We start from the raw sequence: 18,797 nt of genomic DNA, 5'->3' as shown, positions 1-18,797 counted from the left end.
ATATAGCAGACACTCAATCTTTGAGATTTAATGCTATTGGTATATATTCAGCATACTTCCCGAGTTAGGCTGTGTCTTAAGGCTGGGCTGTTTATGCTGCTGGATAAGTCTGTATGCTCTCTCTGTGCCCAGCACCCTGGGATACTGGAATGGCCACAGTCTCCCAAGGGCAGGAGGCTGTGGCACCTCCTGCCCTATATTGGAAACCTCATCCCAGAGTCCTATGCTGGGCACAGTGACAGTTGGGGTAGAGGCCTGGGTTGAGTCTCTAGTGCCTGTTGGTGAATTTGAGGTGTCACATGGGAAAAGGAGCACTGAGAAGGGAGGTATAGAAGAACAAGGACACACTTGCATCTTCAGCTTTTCTGCTATAAAGCAAGCTCTGCTTTTCATGCAGAGGAAAGTACTTCTGGACTTCTCACCTCCTCTCATTGCTGCTTTCTCCTGCACCCCTTGGTGGATCAGCTGTATGCTCTCAAAGCTGAGATTCAATTATTTTCATTGGTGTGCTTGACTGTGATTGTCTTTAAAGCTTAGAAAATTATCCATCATCTAAAAAATACAATTAAAAAATTCAACCACAGTGTGTTCCTCTGGTTTTTGGCCAGCAGCAGAGTTAGTTCCTCTGAGGAATTTTAGACATTTGGCATTTACTACCTGCTCTCTAAATTTTATTCCACAAATATAGACCTGAGGGCGTCTTCTTTTTTTTTTTTTTAAGTGCATTCATTATCAGACATATTTCAGGCAGTCCCAAAATAAAAGTATCAGTTTAGTGTCTCATTTGAGATAGATAAAATTTTATAGCTAATAATCCTTCTTTTTCTATGTACACCAGACCCTGGTATAGCCCTAAATAAACTGGCACTTACTCAATACTTTAACCACTTGAATTCTTATTGGGAAGGAAAAAAAAAATACTTATAGAGATTGTTGGATAGGAATACTGATGCAAATTATGGTAAAAAAAAGCACTCCAAGAATTCTCATGCTCATAGTAACGTAACCTAGAGCGTTTGCAGTAAAGAGAGTTGCTTTGGCTTATATGACAACAAGGAGTCCTAGAGGCTTATGGAACTGTAGTACTCCTGACTGAGCAGCAACTGTTTCATAACATGCGCTGGCTAAATACATGTCAGAGAAGTCATCCTCTCCTACACTTTCAGGGTGCAGCTCTTAATGAGATGCCTGACAGCTTAGGGATGGTTCCTGCAAGTGTTGTTTTGAAGTAACACCAGTCAGTTTCAAGTGGGCAATTAAAATGCAAACCAAGCCCAGACTTTTAGAGCCCTGTTGTCACCTGTACTTAGATGCCCTGGAGAGAGGACCAGGGGACAGCTGGCACCTCTGGGACAATCAGGTAATGAATTTGGCAGATGAAAGTGAAAATGTTCAATTAGGGTCTGTATTAATTAAAAGTAGGCTTATACGAAAAAAATGTAGTAAAAGACACATTACATAATAAACATTTTGAAGTATTCAATTGAATGGCATTAAAAATTTCAGATTGTTTAGCAACCATTCCCACTGTCCAGTTCCACAACCTTTTCATTACTCCATAAGGAAATGGCAACCCACTGTGCAGTCACGCCCATTGCTCCCTCCCTCCAGCTCCTCAACCACTAACCTGCTTTCTGCCTACAAGTAGATTCCATCTTTAGGGGAGATGGACTGGATGAGACTGGGGCTGGGAATTAAGGGGTGAGGTGGGCTTCTCAAATTTTCAGGTCTGTGCTTTGTCTCTATTCTTTTTTTTCCCAACAACATAGCATCCCCCCTCACAGCAGCATAGGGGTAAACCTGTAACTTAGAACTCCCTTTACAAGGCTTTGAAAACAACTTCATTGATAATATATTTCATCAGTCCTACAACTCACATATGTCAAATGTAGAATTCAATGATAATCTTTACAAGATGGTGCAACTGTCATCACAATCACATTTTAGTTTTTCCTCTTAGTAAGATATCTCAGGCCTATTTACAAACAATCCAGCTCTACCCCCTGCCCCAGGCAGTCATTATTCTGCTTTCTGCCCATAAATTTGCCTTTTCTGGATATTTCATATCACATGTCGCATGACGTGTGATCTTTGTGTCTGGCTTCTTATAGAAATTACAATGTTTCTGAAATTCATCCATGGTGTAGTATGTGCCAATAATAACTTTTTTCTAATGGTTGAATCAGCGCTTCATTACCTGTACCTCATTTTATCTTTCCATTCAGCCTCAAGGATTTTATAAGTCCAGCATGCGTTCTCTGTGCAACTTGGTTACCTTATGCAAACATTTAAAAATAAATTACTTTAAATTCTAGAGGGTTATATTGTTAGATAACCTCTGAGATCCCCACTCACCTAGATTCTATCCAAAAAAAAGTCTCAGGGACCGATTCAAATTCTTAGTTGTTCATTAACTCAGCAACTATCCGCGGAACTCCTAACACACCACTTTGTGCTACTCCCAGGGCACGTGGTTCAGCCCTCCTGGATTTCTGCACTTGTGCAGGAGATAAAACTCTTTTCACGCAGTTCCTCTTATGGTGGGTCAGGGAGTAAACACATTCTAATGGGGCTGATGTTGGGTCACAGGCAGCTTTCTCTGTCCCCTCCCCTGCCTGACCTTCTCAGGGAGCAGATGTTCCATGCTCCAGTGCATTTTTCTGTAATTGCTAATTGGCAGATCTCCTGTCTCTGGAATGTGAGCAGCTTGAGGACAGAATGGTGAGTCTTCATATGCCTTGACCATAGTACAGGGTCCAGCAAGTGGAAAATGGCAGTGACTATTTGATGAATGAAGGAAGGAAGGAGTGAGTGAATAATGAATAGATCTAATTCTGGCAAGGGTCAGGAGCAGGAAAAGACTTGGCAACATACTAATTCTCAATGGACTTGTTCTTCCTTTTCTAGTTATAGAGCCAGCAGTTTTCTGCTGTCCATCTAGCACAGAAGACAAAATATGGTCATCTGAAGTGCTCTGTTTCTTGGAACACCAGCTTGACAAAACTTCCCACTGTCATTTGTATTTTGATAGTATCCCAGAGTCACTCTGAGGGCAGACTGCTTAGGGAAACAATGTGAACATGGTCTTGCATGATGGGGAGCCTACGATCAGATGCCAGAGGTAGTGACTTAGGGTGGCTTTTCCACCCTGTGCCCTGGGCCCCTCCCTGATTCATGCTGCCACCACCCGGCTCATGCTCCCAGCTTCCTCCTGGGCGCCTGCCCTGGGTCATCCTGCCTGACCAGAAGAAAGCCAGGAGTGAAGGAAACAGGACACAGTGTGTGTGTGTTCCTGTGGGACTCTGGGCTGAAGGTGGAAGACAGAAGACCCAAGAGGCTAACCCAGGTGCAGTGCTTCATGTGGAGAAGAAAACAGGTGATTATGACAAGGCTGTGGATTAGTTGGGGTCTAAGCAGAGTCTCATTAAAATTCCTGGGACAGAACATTAAAAAGGAAAAGGATGTGAATATATCTCAGATTACCTGAAGTGTGTAAAATGGACTATTCGTATTTAAGGTGATGTTATTCTGTAGAACTAAATATGTCAGTGTGGTCTACTTTTATAGGACCTTGTTTTGGTCTTGTCCATCTCAGGAAGTTGTGGAGATTTTCTCCTCCATGGGCACGTTTATGTCGATGGTCTTTGATGGGGTCCACTGGTTTGGTCATTCATACATATGTGTGAGGGGTAGTGATTGTGATACTGTGGATTGTGTGCTGTCATCCACCATATCCCACCCCCGGCCCTTGTTTGAGGGGCTATAGTCTGTCAGGTTCTCTTTTTGAATGAGAAACACAGATTGAAGTGAGAGGTGAGAGTTGATAAGAAAATACCTTGGGTTTGGGTTAATTCTGTTTCTGCTCAGTATATTTACTATTTAAAAATGTGCTCGGACCTTCCTGGTGGCACAACTGGTTAGGGCACAGCGCAGCAAACTGGTGGCAGCCGCTTGCTTCAGTGCAAGCTCGATCCCTGGCCCTGAAGGTGATCCACATGGTGCAACAGACCTCTCCGGACCCGCCCACTGCTCCCCTCAGCAGTGTACTTCGTAGATATATGCCTGTTCTGCTCCCCACTCTGTCTCTGAAGAATCCTCTCACCACCCTTGCACCTCTGGCCTGTACCCCCATCTGTATGCATAAATAACTAAATCTTCAAAACAATAAACAAAAATAAAAATGTGCTCTTGGTTGAGGCACCCCAGATAGAGAATATTAGTTCTAAATTCCTACACAGAGATACTTCTCTGAACCAGCATCAGAGAGAGACAGCAGTGATAACAGTGTAATCTTATGAATCAAAAATCAGCGTGCACGTCCTTTTTGCTTCTTCTTAACACTGTTAATTTACATTGGCTCCCTTCTGTTGAGTTAGTAGTTTCATTTTTAGTATAGAAATCAAGTTTAATTAAAGCTTACTTGCCATTTAAAATAATAATTTGTTTGATTTAGCATTCTTAATTGCCTTGAGTAAACTGCCTATAGAGTCTCACCTAATTCATTTGTTTGTTCAAATTATTACATCATTTGCATATTTTGAACGACACCAGTTTAATGAAGAACTGAGGTGGAGTCAGGGCACGTGATACATTATTCTGTGGCAAATGTTAACGTGATGGTCTTTCCGCCATAGTCTGTTTGTTCAGCTGGATGGTTTTTATCATCCTACTTGAGTTTTCACAAAAGATCAAAGTTATAAGAGGCTTTCGAGTTGGACAGTCATCAGGAATGCAGTGTCTGGGAGGTGGCAACATAATAAACATGGGCAGCATTTGCATCTCACCAGCAACTGTCACTTACAGCCCCACTGAGCTGCTTCTAATGAATGTGCCTCTCCTTAACCCCAAGATATTCCTGCAGCATTTCGAATGCTTGAGGAACTTAGAATAAATTTGTGGAAAGGCTTGTCTGTTATTAGTTTAAAAAATATGATGTTGGATAAAGGCAATGGTTATATTATTCGGAGTGCACATTAATCGGTAATTATTAGGCAAATGGCTTCTTAGTTATGTATCAATTATTTCAATTTTTGCATCCGGGTTTTAGCTCATAATCTTTGGAAGTGCTATTTTGACTGTTCTTTTGGAGCTTTTCTTTTTTAAACCGAGAGGAATGAGGGATATATTTATGGTTCTGGATAAATTTGCCAAGAGTACTTGATTGATTCAATTTCTGATTTATTGATTGTAAGTAATTTTAGCGCCTAAATATTCATGTACCTTCTAAGTTTTAGAATCTAATTCATAGTCCCACTATTCAAAAAAAAAGCATGATAGAGCAGAACACATTGCATATTAATTTAAATATTTTCAGATTTCCTGTTGCCTATGTGGAAAATATTCCAGCAAGAGCCCTTCATTAGTTGCTGTTAGTTGTAGACTAAAAGCATCTCTGAATGATGTGGCCAGAAAGCCTATCTCAAATAGGAAACATTCTCTTTCATCTAATGGATTATTTGTAAAGAAAGTGTACATGCCTCGTATGGAGCACTAGTAATGAAAGTAAATGATTAACAGTTGGTTTTTGATGTTTACACTCCAATTTGGTATACGATAAAGGCAGCAGAGTTGCTCCTCACATACCCCCTGAGCCTACATCCTAATGCACTCCCTTTGTTCCAGAAGGCACAGCCTCTGATCCAGCAGCAGTAGGGCATGGCCTCTTAGACCCTTCTCCATTGTAATGGAAAGGATGTTATCCTGACACCAGAGACCTGCTGTGGTCTCTAGGTAACTTTATGTGTGACCTTGGGCCTTTTCCTCTATTAGTTTCCTTACCTGGAAAGTGGTTATTATTAGATGAATGAGATATTTTACAGGGTCATTCTAATAAAAATCTAGTTGTAATTGGATGATCTCTGATCCTTATTCCTCTCCGGCTCTCTATGCTTCTAGGGATGGGAGTTGGGGAACCAATTCCTAGAGTTAATGTAGCCAGAGGTGTGACTGAGAGTAGAGCAGGTGGGCACTCGGAAGCATGAAGCTCTTTGCTGTGTGCTGTAGATGGATGACCCCACCTATGACAGATTGGATCTTTGACCTAGCCTGGTTTTTTGAATTCTTCTCATTCTTTACATGAGGTAGAGGGAGGTGGTATACTGGGAAGGATCTTAGAGGCAGAGATATTAGATCTGTGATCTTAATGTCTAAATTAAAATTCTACCTTTGTTTACAGAACACAAAGGAAGAATTCTTTTGCTCTTATTTGACACAGAGAAGAAAAAATCTCTAAGCATGTGACTTTTAAATGTTGATACATATCTTGCATTAGTAAGGGATTTTTTTTTATTTTTTAAATTGCAAAGTAAAAATATTAATATTATTAAAAACTCAAATAATATATGAAAGCTAGTAAGGAAAATGAAAGTTAGCTTCACTCCTGCTATTGCAGACTAGCCACTATATGCTTGTATATATTCAGATCGTTACCAAGCAATTATTATATAATGTCTCTTTTGCCTCATACTGAATTATACTATAAATAAAATTATGTCAGCTGTTATCTTTTTAATTTTTACTTAAATGTCTTTCATGGATAGTTGTCCATGAGAGTTGCTTATAAATCACAGCAAGGCACATGTTCACTAAAAACAGCTGGATGTATTTGCATGACTGCATAGACACATAAGATAATATGTAAAAGCAGTCTAGATAGGGCCACACTCAAGCCTACTTCATCTTCCCTTTCAGGAATGTCAGTGAGAGCTAGCTGTTCTCTGTTTGCCCTGAACATCTTCATAACTAGGGCCCTTAATCTTTAAGGTAGTCTTTTATTATCTATTCTGATATCTTTACTACCTATAAACTAATATGCATATTTTATATTTAGATTTTGTTTAACTTAATGCTTACATAGTGATTACCATGTGATAGGCACAGTTCTCAGCACATTTTGAATTTGCAATCATTTAGTTCTTGTAACAACTACAGACAACAGTTACTATTTCTTATTTTAGTATCCTTAGATTTTTCTATATAAACAATCATGTCATCTACAAATAAAAAGTCTTCTTTCTTTCTAATGTTTAGGCATTTTATTTACTTTTTTCTGCCTTATTGTAGTGCAAGGGTGGATCGGAATGATGAGAATTTGTTTTCTTGTTACTGATTTTAGAAGAATAGCATGTACTGGGTACCATTAAATATGATTTTAGGCACATGGGTGAATTGGTGATCGAAGTCCATGGGGATTATAACTGAGATGGATAAAGACAGAAAATGATGTAAAAATAAATTATTAAAATAAAATTTAAAAAAATAAGAGTTTAACTGTAGATTGAGGAAATACCCTTCTATTTTTAATTTGCCAAAAATCTTCTATCATGAATTGGTATTGAACATTATGAAATGTTTCTTTTCTGAATTTAATGTCTAAATGGTTTTCTTTTTTATTCTGGAAATATGAAGATAATTGGTTTTTAAGTGTTAAAGCTGGTAAACTCTCCTTGATTATGATTTAGAAAGGATAATTATATATAGCTAGATTTTATTGGCTAGTTGTTTCTAGCGATTTTCATGTCTATATTCATTGATATTGACCAGTAATTTTCTCACAGTGAGATTTTATTATTGGAGTTATGCTCTGATAACATAAAATGAATGGGGGTGTTCCAATTGCCTCCTTTTTCTGAAAGAGTTTGTATCAGAGTGGTGTCATATTTTCTTAAATGTTTGATAGAATTCACCATGAAGCCTTTTTGCCACTCCAACTTTTTTAATCTTTGTCTTTTCATGCTATTTAATTTAACAAAGTAACATTTATTTTCAAACTGTTTCTTTGTATTTAAAATATATGGAAAACACATAGATGAGTTTTCATTTTTATCCACTATGGCAGTTTCTTTATTGGAATGTTTAGTTCATTTTCATTTGATATAATCATTTATATGATTGGATTTTGGTTTACCAGTTTGCTATTTTTTTTTCTCTTTCTCCCATTTGCTTTCTTATTTCTTGCTTCTCCTTTCCTGCATTATTTTAGATTCATTATTTTTTTTTTAATTCCACATTAGTTTGGTTCTTAAAGAAGCAGGTGCTAAGTTGGAGTTATAAGTGTAAGGGGCCAACTAGGTGCACTGCCAGTAAAAGATGAAGAGACGAGAGAGCGGGTGTCTGGAAGGGGGGTGAACAAAAGGGAGGCTGGAAGAAAGAAGGGTTACATAGAAAGAGTCTCAAAATAAGGCACTGTTTTGAGAAAGTCTTTGTCAGCCTGAAAGGCAAACTTTGGTGAGCTGTGGATTAGTTTTGCACTGGGCAGAAATGGCCAACTGCTAATATACCTGCTGTGTTTAGTCTTTGGACAATTGCATAGAGCTCAGCTTCAGTTCCCTTGCAGTGGATCCGAAAGGCATTGCCACTGGGCACTGTCATCTAGCTGCGCTCTTCACAGCTGATTGGCAACATTATTTTAGAAGGGCGACCCAGGTGGAGTCCTGACTTTATAAATTTATTTTTCTATTGGCTTTTTAGGGAAAAAAAATGATCTTTTTGAACTATTTTTTTAGGGGTTGCTTTGGAGATTACTACATATATTTTTAACATTTCACTTTCTACTTAGGGTTAATATTGTATTGTTTTCTGGCCAACATGGGACCTTACAAAAGTATAGCTCCAAGTGTTACCACCTCCCCACCCTTTGTTCTTCATTCTGTTGTTGTTATGCATATTGCATTGATTTATGTTATAATCCACACAATAGTGTTATCATGGTTATATACATGGTTGTGCTTCTTTTAAAGAATTGAAAAGAAGCGTGACTTTTATGTCTATTCACATATTTGCTGTCTTCAGCTATCTTCATCCTTTTACCTATCTGTATTATTTCTCTTATCCTGGAGAGCTTTCCTCCACATGTCAAATAGTGGAGATTTTCTATTGATTATACATCTTAGGTTTCATTTTCCTGAAAATGTCTTCATTTAACCTTTGTCATCTAGGGATGCTTTTGTAGGATAGAGAATTCTAACTTGACAGTTGTTGCTTTTCCTGTTGGCTCTTTAAAGATGGAATCCGATTATCTTCCAGCCTCTCTTACTTTCCATGAAAAGTTACTGTTTTCTCCTACGCGTAGTATGTGAGTCTCCCAAGTTGCTTTAAAGATTTTTTTTATCTTTGATTTTTAGCAGTTTCGATATGATGTTCCTTGGCATGGGTTTTTATTTTTTATTTATCCTGTTTCAGACTTGCTGGTATTTCTTACTTTATAAATTTATGTTTTTTGAAACAAATATTAGAAGTGTGGGACCATTATTTCTTCACATATTTTATTCTGCCCACTCATTCTCCCAACCTTCTGGACTATCAGTTGTACATATACTAGACCTAAGCTGCCATATCCCACTGGACTGACCCTGAGGTTCTGTTCATTTTAAAAGTTTTTCTCTTCTTCAGATTGGATAACCTGCATTGCTTCTGTTTTCAAGTTTACTTTTATTTTTTTTATTTTCCAATTCATAGGAGGTAAGTTCCTTAAGGATTTTATATCTTTAAGTTTTGGTTTCCATGTGGCTGCTTGTATTTTTCGTCTCCACCAAGATTTATTTTATATCCTTTATTTAACGTAATTATAAAAGTTGTTTTGAAATCCTTTAAAATTCTAATACCTGCATCATCTCAGAATTTGTCTCTATTGAGTACCTTTTGTTTGAAGGTAGATATCATTTTCCTATTTTTTTTTTTTTTGGCATATCCTGTAATTTTGGAATGTACCTTGGACATTGTAAGTGATCTAGAGGTTCCAAAGTCTGTCATATCCTTAAATGCTATTGATTTTCTTTTTTTAGCAGACAGTAAACTTGAGAGAACTCAAATTCCAATTTTGTCTTCCCTGTGATGGACAGCAGCAGAAAACTGTTTCCTTCTTTTCACCCATCTGCTGGCAGCGTCTGCTCATATGTGTAGCCCTGGGAGCAGTCAGAGGTGTGTCAGAATTAGGTGCCCCAACTGAGGCTTCCTTCTTTGGCAGGCTTCCCTGTTTCTTTTTCCAGTGGCTATCCCTGAGCCTCCTGGATCCTCAGTCAGTGATGTGGCAAGTTTTAACTAAGTCTAGCCAGTCTGTGGAACCACTGATTGGACCACTGTACTTCGATGAAAAGCTATAATTAAAAACAAATAAAAGGGGGGAGGTAATTTACTAAGTTCCATTCTTCCAGATGTCAGCCTCTCCTTTAGTTTCTCCCTGCTCATGGTTACTCTCCAGTAACTTCAGATAGTTGTTTCTTAAAATATTTTCTTCAGAGTTTGTAATTATTATGGTCCACTGTGAATTACTTTCATGACTAGAAGCAAAACACTATTCCATGATATGGATAAATATAAAACACGTGCATACTTAGTAAGTTTAAGTACCTTACCCATGGTCACATAGCTATAAGTGGCTGAACTGTGATTTGAACACAGGCAATTTGGTTTCAGAGTCAGAATTTCTTCCAAGATCAGGCTTTAGTGGTGTGAATATTCAGGGCAGTGACATGAAGTATAGGAAATTTTCGGGGACCTGTGATCTTACAGTGACAATTCGTTAGGCACAGACCCAATCTCTAGATGTCATCATTCAGAGAATGTCTTTAGATGTTTACATTATCATATCTATACAAATTTATAGACAGGCAGCATTAAAATGCTGTCGGCTAACTGCAAAATAGATCTTTAATTATGAAAATTCTTTATTTTTAGGGTTCTGTGCTATTGGGATCCTGAAATGTCTTAAAAGTTGCTGGTGTTTATCATATGGTCCTTTTAGTGATTAAAATGAAGAGAATTTAGAAAAAAAAATGTATCGATAACAATTTAATGAGTATGTAGGAATTATTTATTGAAAAAACTAACAAGTAAGAGACATTTAAAAAAAAAATGTAAGCTCAATTAATGTAGCAGATTTAAGCCATAGGCTTTGAAACTGTCACTTTAGGACCAAAGTTGAACAATACAGTTTTTAGAGTTTCTTCTTGTTTCCGCTTTTCTCCTCCAGCCTAAGTCAATTTCAGTTAACATTCATCAAATGGTTAATTTCATCTTATTCCTTGATTTTATCTTCACCTTGTGTTTTTGAGTCTGGCTTGCTTCATATTAATTTTGTCATAACTCAGAAGCTTTTTGTAAAGTAGTAAAGTCTTGTTTATGTACTGTACTTTCAAACTGAAGAAAAAGGGGTCTATGTATTTGCCTTTGGAATTCTCTTGGCTTCCCTATCAGTGCTCGGATACCGTGCTCGAATTGACTGGCCAGTAAAGAGCAGGGCTTCAATACTTGACTAATTGATGATTCTGAATCCCAGCCAGACAGTTCTGGGAAGGTGGGCTTATCTTCCCAGTGAAGTAAAATAGAGTCGTCAAAGGCGATACTAAAGATTTTGGCTTTCCTCCGGAGAACAACGGGAAGTTATACAGAGTTTTAAGCATCCAAATGACAAGCACAGATTTAAAATTTAAAAATAATACTCTGGATGTTTATTGTAACTAAGTCTAGAGGGTAGAAATGCATATAAATGTTAAAGTTTAAGCTAGCTAGAGATGCAGTCTAGAAAACTGATAGCCTGCACTGTGTTTAAGTTGCCCTGCCAAGTATTATTTCTTTTCACTGCAATTTTTTAAAAGTTGAGAAGTAGAAAGTTTGATATTTTCTTTTGCAGAGGTAGGAAAATTGCTGTAGTGCCTTAAATGTGAGTATTTGATATTTCTGATGAGTCTTGATTTTTATACTTGAAAATTGAGGCAATATAAATGTCAAGGAGTTAGAGAAATGAATATAATAAAACTGCTATTTTTTGCCTTATTGGAAATAAACTTATTTGCCAATTTAAAAAAGTGAAAATAAAAAGGCTGTATAGTGCTTAAAATTATTTAAACAATCGTGTATTCTTTTAATAAAAATAGAGACAAAACTTTATGAACCAACTTTTGTTGCTTCACAGTTGTTGAAAAGTTTTATTGCTTTAATTGAGAAAAGAACCTTAAAATTATTTCAGTAATCATTTGAAACCTGAGTTAAAAGCACTGAACTGCTGCCAAGTCAGAAAATTTTTCAAGGATTCAAACTTTCATATGAAAGCCTACTTGAGATAAAGATTTTAAACGTGTCTTAGAGAAAGGGATCGACAAGTCCTGAATCCAATACAGCCTTTTTGCTCTTGTTTCTACTGCTGCTTGTTGATGGAAGGTTACGAGGTTACTAATGATTTGTTTGATTTTCCCAAACTTTTATAGGATTTTATGCATCTTGTATGCAACATGCTAAATCATAGCATTCCTATTCTTTATTAGAGTAAGCACTTCAGCATGCATGTGTAAAACAAACATCAGGGAAAAAAGAAGAGATTTCCCAGAACAAAAGTCACCCAAAGGTGCACTGTCTCCTGAGCAGTAAGTGGCGTATCAAGTTACTCTGTTTTTGTAAATAGTGTCAATTCTGTGTTCTGGGCTGAAAAACTGGCAAATGATAGCTCTCTTTAGTATTTCCCAAGGCCATCTGAATTGTTTTAGAGAATAAATCATAAATGGCCCTTTGAACTGAGACAGTCTCACTGGACCTGTCCTTTTGCGACTGACTTCCAGTCTCGATGGGATATTGAAGGGGAGACTCGATGGAATGAACAGTGGGATCCTTGTCCGGGAGTGACTGCCTGGCAATTGTTTCATGGAAAACAGGGAGGGGTGGAGGACAACAGCCCTCTCTGTTCACTGGCTCTTTAATTTAGATTACCAATGATAAAGCCCGGGCTCCGGCTAAAGAAAGGTAGGATGCATACGCAGGAACATTAGTGCTAATATGCTGCAGAAAGACAAGATAAATCAGCCCAGCTCTCGTACATCACTGAGGGAGAAGCTGATTGCAACTTGACCATGTGCCTGAGTAGTCCCATCAGTGAGAAGAGCAGAACATGGATTAAAAAAAACTAGAATGTGCCTTTAGGGCTACTGCTGTGCTGGACCTGAGAGAAGTGTCTGGTGTAAGTTTCAGCTTGTTTTATCCATGTATTTACCAGTGTGTCCCCATGCAGGGAGCTTGTTTCTCTTCTCTGTGTTTTCATAGACGCCTCAAGCATGTTTATTTACAGTTGTAGGCTTTATTTTGTATAAATGTGATATCGACCTAATAAAGTTCCTAGCAGAGGACAGTTTAGCCTAGTGTTTATCCAGGAAAGAAATGTGGAAAAGTGGTGATTATCAGTACTGTCGATAGGAAGCCTGTGGGTGAGTTTTGAGTTTTGGTTTCTTTTTTTGGTTTGTTGGTGTTTTTTTTTCTTCTTTTTTTTTTTTTTTTTTTTTTCTAGGGAGGTGAAACTTAGAGGAGTACATTTTAAACCAAAAACCAAGTTCTTTTGCCACTCATTTAAAAAAAAAATGGTAACCTAGCATTTTGCTCCTCCTGTGGTCTTTTGTTTTGAAAAACTGTGTTTGACTATGTAAGCCAGATTGCTTGAAACGCATTATATTTTATGACTGGGATGTTTGTATTGTTTCATATCTGTTATTAGACAAAATAATCATAAAGGATGTTTTCTATGGACCTTTTTATATTCCAAAATTAAGTACAGATGGTAATTTCCCACAGTTTTAAAAATTTGTCAATTATTTAATTTAGCATCACTTAAGCATCTGCACAGGGAGAAAGCTGAGATGGTACAGAAACTGAATAAGCATTGATTGCTCGTCTGAATTGCATCTTTAAAGTTTTTGCCTCAAATCTCTGATTTCACGGTTTATTTTTACCAAATTAGATTATCATATTTTATTATTGAGACTGAGTGGGTGGCATTTTCTCAGAGCCTACATTTCCCATCAGAACAGTGCGTAAAGCCCCTGCTGATCATTACTCTGAGCAAATGCTCGTGCCGGCTCACCAAGGAGATGGCTTAAATAATGCATGGGTAAGGGAAGGGGAGATGGAATTTATGGCCCAGACACTGAGTTCAGGCTTTTGTTTGAGGAGAGCCCGCATACGTGGGATCATACAGTGTGTCCTCACTCTCCAGGGCAAGGACATAGGTGAATGATCTCCGCAGCCACATGGTGCTGTTCACATGTTATTTCAAAACAAACCTTGAAACAGTCCATTGAGCCGTTACTGTGGTGGGAGGGAGGAGGAGGAGAATTGAAGTGTCAACTGCAGAGTCCCCTGATTAAAAATTCCCGGGAGGTACTAGAAGCGCATGTCATACAGAGAGCGGGCTGGTCCTAGAGAGAGTAGATGTTTGATGGCTGCGAGGCAGCAGGGCAGTCTTGTCAGGAAAGAGTAAGCATTGCCCAAACTGCAGCATTCTATAAGCTATGTCTTCCGTCTTGTCCTAATTAGAGGAATATGTCTGCTGAATCCTAATCTCTTTAATTGTTGATAGAGCAGGCATGCGATTTGCTATAAATACACATGAGCATTCATTTCAGAAATAATGGCTGTTGCCAAATATATGAGACCGACAGGAGAGCTGGACTAGGGAAGGCTGTGCTGAATAGTTGAGTTTTGGAGGTAATGGACCAGTTGAGAATCATTGCACAGCTGGGCCAACAGCTGCACCCAGAGCTCTGTCAAGTTTGGCCTCTAATTTCCTTGAACTTGTCCTTCTTTGCCAAAGTGATGAACATAGCAAGAACTTCTTTTAAATGTGCCCGCAGTAAGCGAAAAAGACCCTTTCCAAAGAATGTTTGTCAAGGTGTATTTGACAGTAGCAGTGGCCAAGTAAGGTAATGATGGGTGGTTGGGAAAATTATAAAACTATAAAAATTATAAAACTGAAAACCAAATGTGAAGTTGTAGAGTGAGGTGATCTGGCATGAGACCAGTATGCATTAAAAGGCCACACTGGGTCCTCACCATTCTAACTAAAGGACATATGGAAAAATCCCATAATAACATCCAGCAATAATTATCTTGTAGTTAGGAAAAAATAAATAGGGCTGTGGGTTGGAAGACAGCCCAGTATTTTCAATGCCTCCCCCCCCCCCAACGGTATTGTTCTGATAATGTTTGAGACTGGTCAGGAGGAAGTGTCAGAGGAGCTTTTTATATTAAGAAGCATCCATTGACTAAACAGTGCAATTAAAAGAAAGCCAAAATGAGAGTAGCAAGGACTCTCCTTCCACTTCCTGGCCCTAGTTTAATCAAGTATTTATTTAGCAACTACTGAGTATAGAAACACACTCTCACCACTAGAGTATAAACAGTGTGAGAACAGGAACTTGTATTCATACTTCTCTTGTATAAATCCCATCTCTTGAAAACTATGGGCTTTGCTATGGTGATAATTTTAAGTATGTCTAGTTACTTGACTTTAACGAGATTAAATATCAAATCTTTGTTATGCTAATGACTTGCTTGCCTGTTACAATGCTGACCACTCTTCCCTCTTCACATTCTGAGAATAAATGACATGAACACTTAGAAATGAAGGGAATTGAACAGAGTACTTAATCTCTGGGAGAGTCAGTTACCTTCTATTTGAGATGAACAAAGTGACACTCATAGGCAGGTTGTTGAAACTCAGAGAACTGTGCCTACATACATAGGAGATACCTCCTTGCCTTCATGGGATTTATGCAGGATAACTTACCCTATGTGTTGAGAGTGTGGTTGTGGCTGGAGGTGAGCAACACATGAGTAAGGGCGGCAGGAAAGCTTGCCTAGAAAGGTGTAACAGTAACTTCATTGAGACTGACCTGAGGCAGGTTAGTGCTAATAGGAATGAGGAGACAAAGGTGAAGGTGAAATATGTTTTAAAAATAAAATTGATAGAATGTGGCAGTTGAATGAATTAAAGGAGGTGAAGGAGAAGAAAGATTACTTGAAGAAATTGTTGTGGGAAAAGATTATGGGTTTGTGGTAATGGCAGGGTAGGGTTTTGTGTGCTCATATGTGTATATGTATTTGTGGGGCTGTGTCCTCTAAAAGCCAAAATGCTTAAAATAATACAATCCTTCAGGGACTTGCAAAATAAGTAGACATGAGATGAGAGAAGAGGACATTCAGAGTGCCTCGTTATGTAAAGGGAAAGGAAAAAAATCAATAATAAACCAATAATATAGGACTATTGCTGACAATAGAGTGAGAATTCAAAGGAATTGCTTAAAATGGCAAATCTATGTTTGGAGTTTTTCCCAGACACGACCCACAATCATCAAATAATAAAGCTCTTTTGCAATCTTGGAACTTATTTAAGTTTTCCTGCATTAAAAAAAAAAATGCTACCGGGGGGAGACAAATAGTGTCAGGGTTGGGGAGAAAAAGAACATGAGAAATGGAAATTCTCAAAATAGCTTGGTTTAAAGAGGAGATGGGAGCTGAAAGATAGCTTGTCGACCTTTCAGAACCTAACCATTCATTATGACTTGTCAGAGAGTTTGGCAACTGTTATTCTTTAAATAACTCAGTGTGGTTTTTTCAGGAAATATCAAGCAGGAATCAAAACTGTACCAATCTTCTACCAGGCTTATAGGTTGGGTGCAAAGCCCCATTTGTAAATCCTCTATAAGAACAGTGTTGTAAGATATGTAGGCTATCTGACTTAGCCTATTGCAGGAGTCGTATGTCTTTGCAATAAAAAATGTTAGCAAAAATTTCCTATGTTCCTAATTAAAATATAAGCAATAACCTTTAGAATTGAAAATGTTTTCAGTTCTTGTGCATGGGACATACAGTTTTATTACAAAATGGCACAGGTCATGGCTATTCTAAAATTTATCTTACTTTCACTGATCTTAAGAGCCTGCCTTCTTTGATTTTAAAATGTCAGCATTTACTTATCCTTTTCTGAGGTATATCATGAATTTTACCTTTAACATTATCTGCCATGAACAGTATAGTTTTCATAAATTGAGAAAGGAAGGGGAATGAGGAAGAGAGAAAGAGATACCTAAGATAACTGGGACAAAAAATACAAGAGACAAAGCAGACCTTAGGAGTTATGGAGGAAGATATTGCAGAAAGGGAAATAAAGGGACGTCTGAACATTGAAACCAGGAATTCATAGGAGTGTGTGTGCTGGTCTTAAAGGATAAGGAGAGAAGACCACCAAGCTTTTTAGCTCCGTAGGTCAGCCACCAGGGGGTGCTTAAGACTCAGAGACCTTGTTTCTTGAGAAGGTGTTGCTGCTCCTGTATCTGGCACCCCTGGGCAGACCTCTCCAAACACTTGGTCCTATTGAATCCCCGCCCCCCTATAATTCTCCTCTTGTTTTTCCTTCCTTTCATATATCCCTCTTGGATAATGTGGATTGTCACATTAGCTACCCTCTCACCAAAATCTTTAGTTCTCCTGATAATCCATTCAGTAAAGACCTATGGAGTGATGCCTGCTTCTCAAGCATTGTAGCATTGAGGACTGTGCCTACCCTTGGCACCCACCAGGCCACCAATTATTTGTTGACTTCCTTTTCTCTCCTGAAGTACCTTTCTCAAATCTGGTCTGTCGCCTCTACTTAGTCTAGATATTCTACTGATCTTCTCTGGGGCTGAGAAACAGACCCTGAAATCTAACATTGTTCCATTACTTTATTGTTTATAATAGAAACTTTATGGAATTTATCCTTCTAATTAAACCAAAGGTTTGGATACCGAAAGTCTTTTTTGTTCCTACATTGGTTATTGAAATGAGCACATGTTTTGGCTTTATTGGCTTTTTATTCTAAAAATTATCTACTTGGATACACCATTGTTTGTTTTTTTTCAGGTCTCCTGGTGACCTTGGGGTAACCGAGTGATTCTGAGGAAAGGGAGGGAGACTGGAAAGGGGGTCGAAATTTCACAGGGGACAATGAAATACCGAATTCTGAATATTTTAGCCTGTATTATATGCAAATGAGAACTGAATTTGTTTTACTTATGGTCAGAGGAGTCATCTAAGAGAAAAGACTCTTGAACCTACATATAAAGGTTCAAGAAAATGCCCTTTAACTTATCTATGTTCTTCATCATCTGAAGTGTACCTGTATCACTTAAAGCCAGAAGTGACAGGAAGATTCTAATTTTTCAGCACTTCATGAGTAAAAATAATTTATGATTGTGAATATGACTATATGTTGGGCCTTACATTATGGTGAAAGGGAGAACTAAATTTATTGAACTTGTACAGTTTCATTTTAATTAAACAGGCATAGACTCAGGTCAATCTACAAAAAATCTATAAAGTGGTAATATTTAAGAAATGGTTGTGAGTTTGAGCCCAATTATATTTTTAGAAGGCTTTATGTGACATAAAAGAAGTCTATTATTTTGGTCAGAAAGATAAATTTTTACATTGCTAACTTAACTGTTTTCTTAGAGTATAGAACATATTTGAACTTGCAAGAGAAAAAGGAAAGTAGAAAGTAATTAATAGATTCAAGTTGTGTCATACCTAAATTAATCCAAATTTTAGCTCTTAATCAATGACAGGGAAACTGGAGAAGGTGTGACATGCTTCAGTTGTTGGACTCTTATCACCCAGCCATGCAATTACATTTTGAACAGATTGGACTCATATGAACAGATATTGGGCCACCTAACAAAATAGGCATCCCAGTAATCAATCTCTGAAATAATAAAAGCATGAATTAAATGTTTTTGATCAATATTATTCACAAAACTCATATCCTTAATGATAATGCCCAACCGAAAGAAAGACCTTTGCTTCAAGGTTCATTTGCAATCCACAGAGAACTCTAAATTTATTTTGACATCCCAGTGCTTCTGGAAAATAGGAGTCCTGTATTTCATTTTGTGGAATTAAAGCAGACTGCATAATAACATGCTCTTGCACAATACAGATCATTTCTACCTTTGCATTCTAAGAGGAGGTGGGCAGAGGGGAGGGCACCTAGAAGTTGGGGG

The 18,797-nt window shown here is 37.9% G+C and overlaps 1 protein-coding gene across 4 annotated transcripts in view; it reads left to right on the top strand.

Moving 5' to 3' along the window:
- Positions 1-18,797, top strand: part of RAPGEF4 (Rap guanine nucleotide exchange factor (GEF) 4) — a 228,259-nt gene that overhangs the window by 45,337 nt on the left and 164,125 nt on the right. For 2 of the 4 annotated variants that reach the window (XM_004674533.2, XM_004674532.2), the window contains exon 1: positions 12,688-12,946. The exons of the other annotated variants lie outside the window; for them this stretch is intronic. The gene's annotated coding sequence lies outside the window, so the exon portion shown is untranslated. Of the gene's footprint in view, positions 1-12,687; positions 12,947-18,797 lie in introns of those variants that run through there. 4 annotated transcript variants of the gene reach the window in all.

The sequence above is a fragment of the Condylura cristata genome, unplaced genomic scaffold (assembly GCF_000260355.1).
Source record: "Condylura cristata isolate star-nosed mole 26May11 unplaced genomic scaffold, ConCri1.0 scaffold00002, whole genome shotgun sequence".
Taxonomy (NCBI): domain Eukaryota; kingdom Metazoa; phylum Chordata; class Mammalia; order Eulipotyphla; family Talpidae; genus Condylura; species Condylura cristata.
The sequence above is the reverse complement of the archived record's forward strand: the minus strand, read 5'-3'. Positions and strand labels throughout refer to the sequence as shown.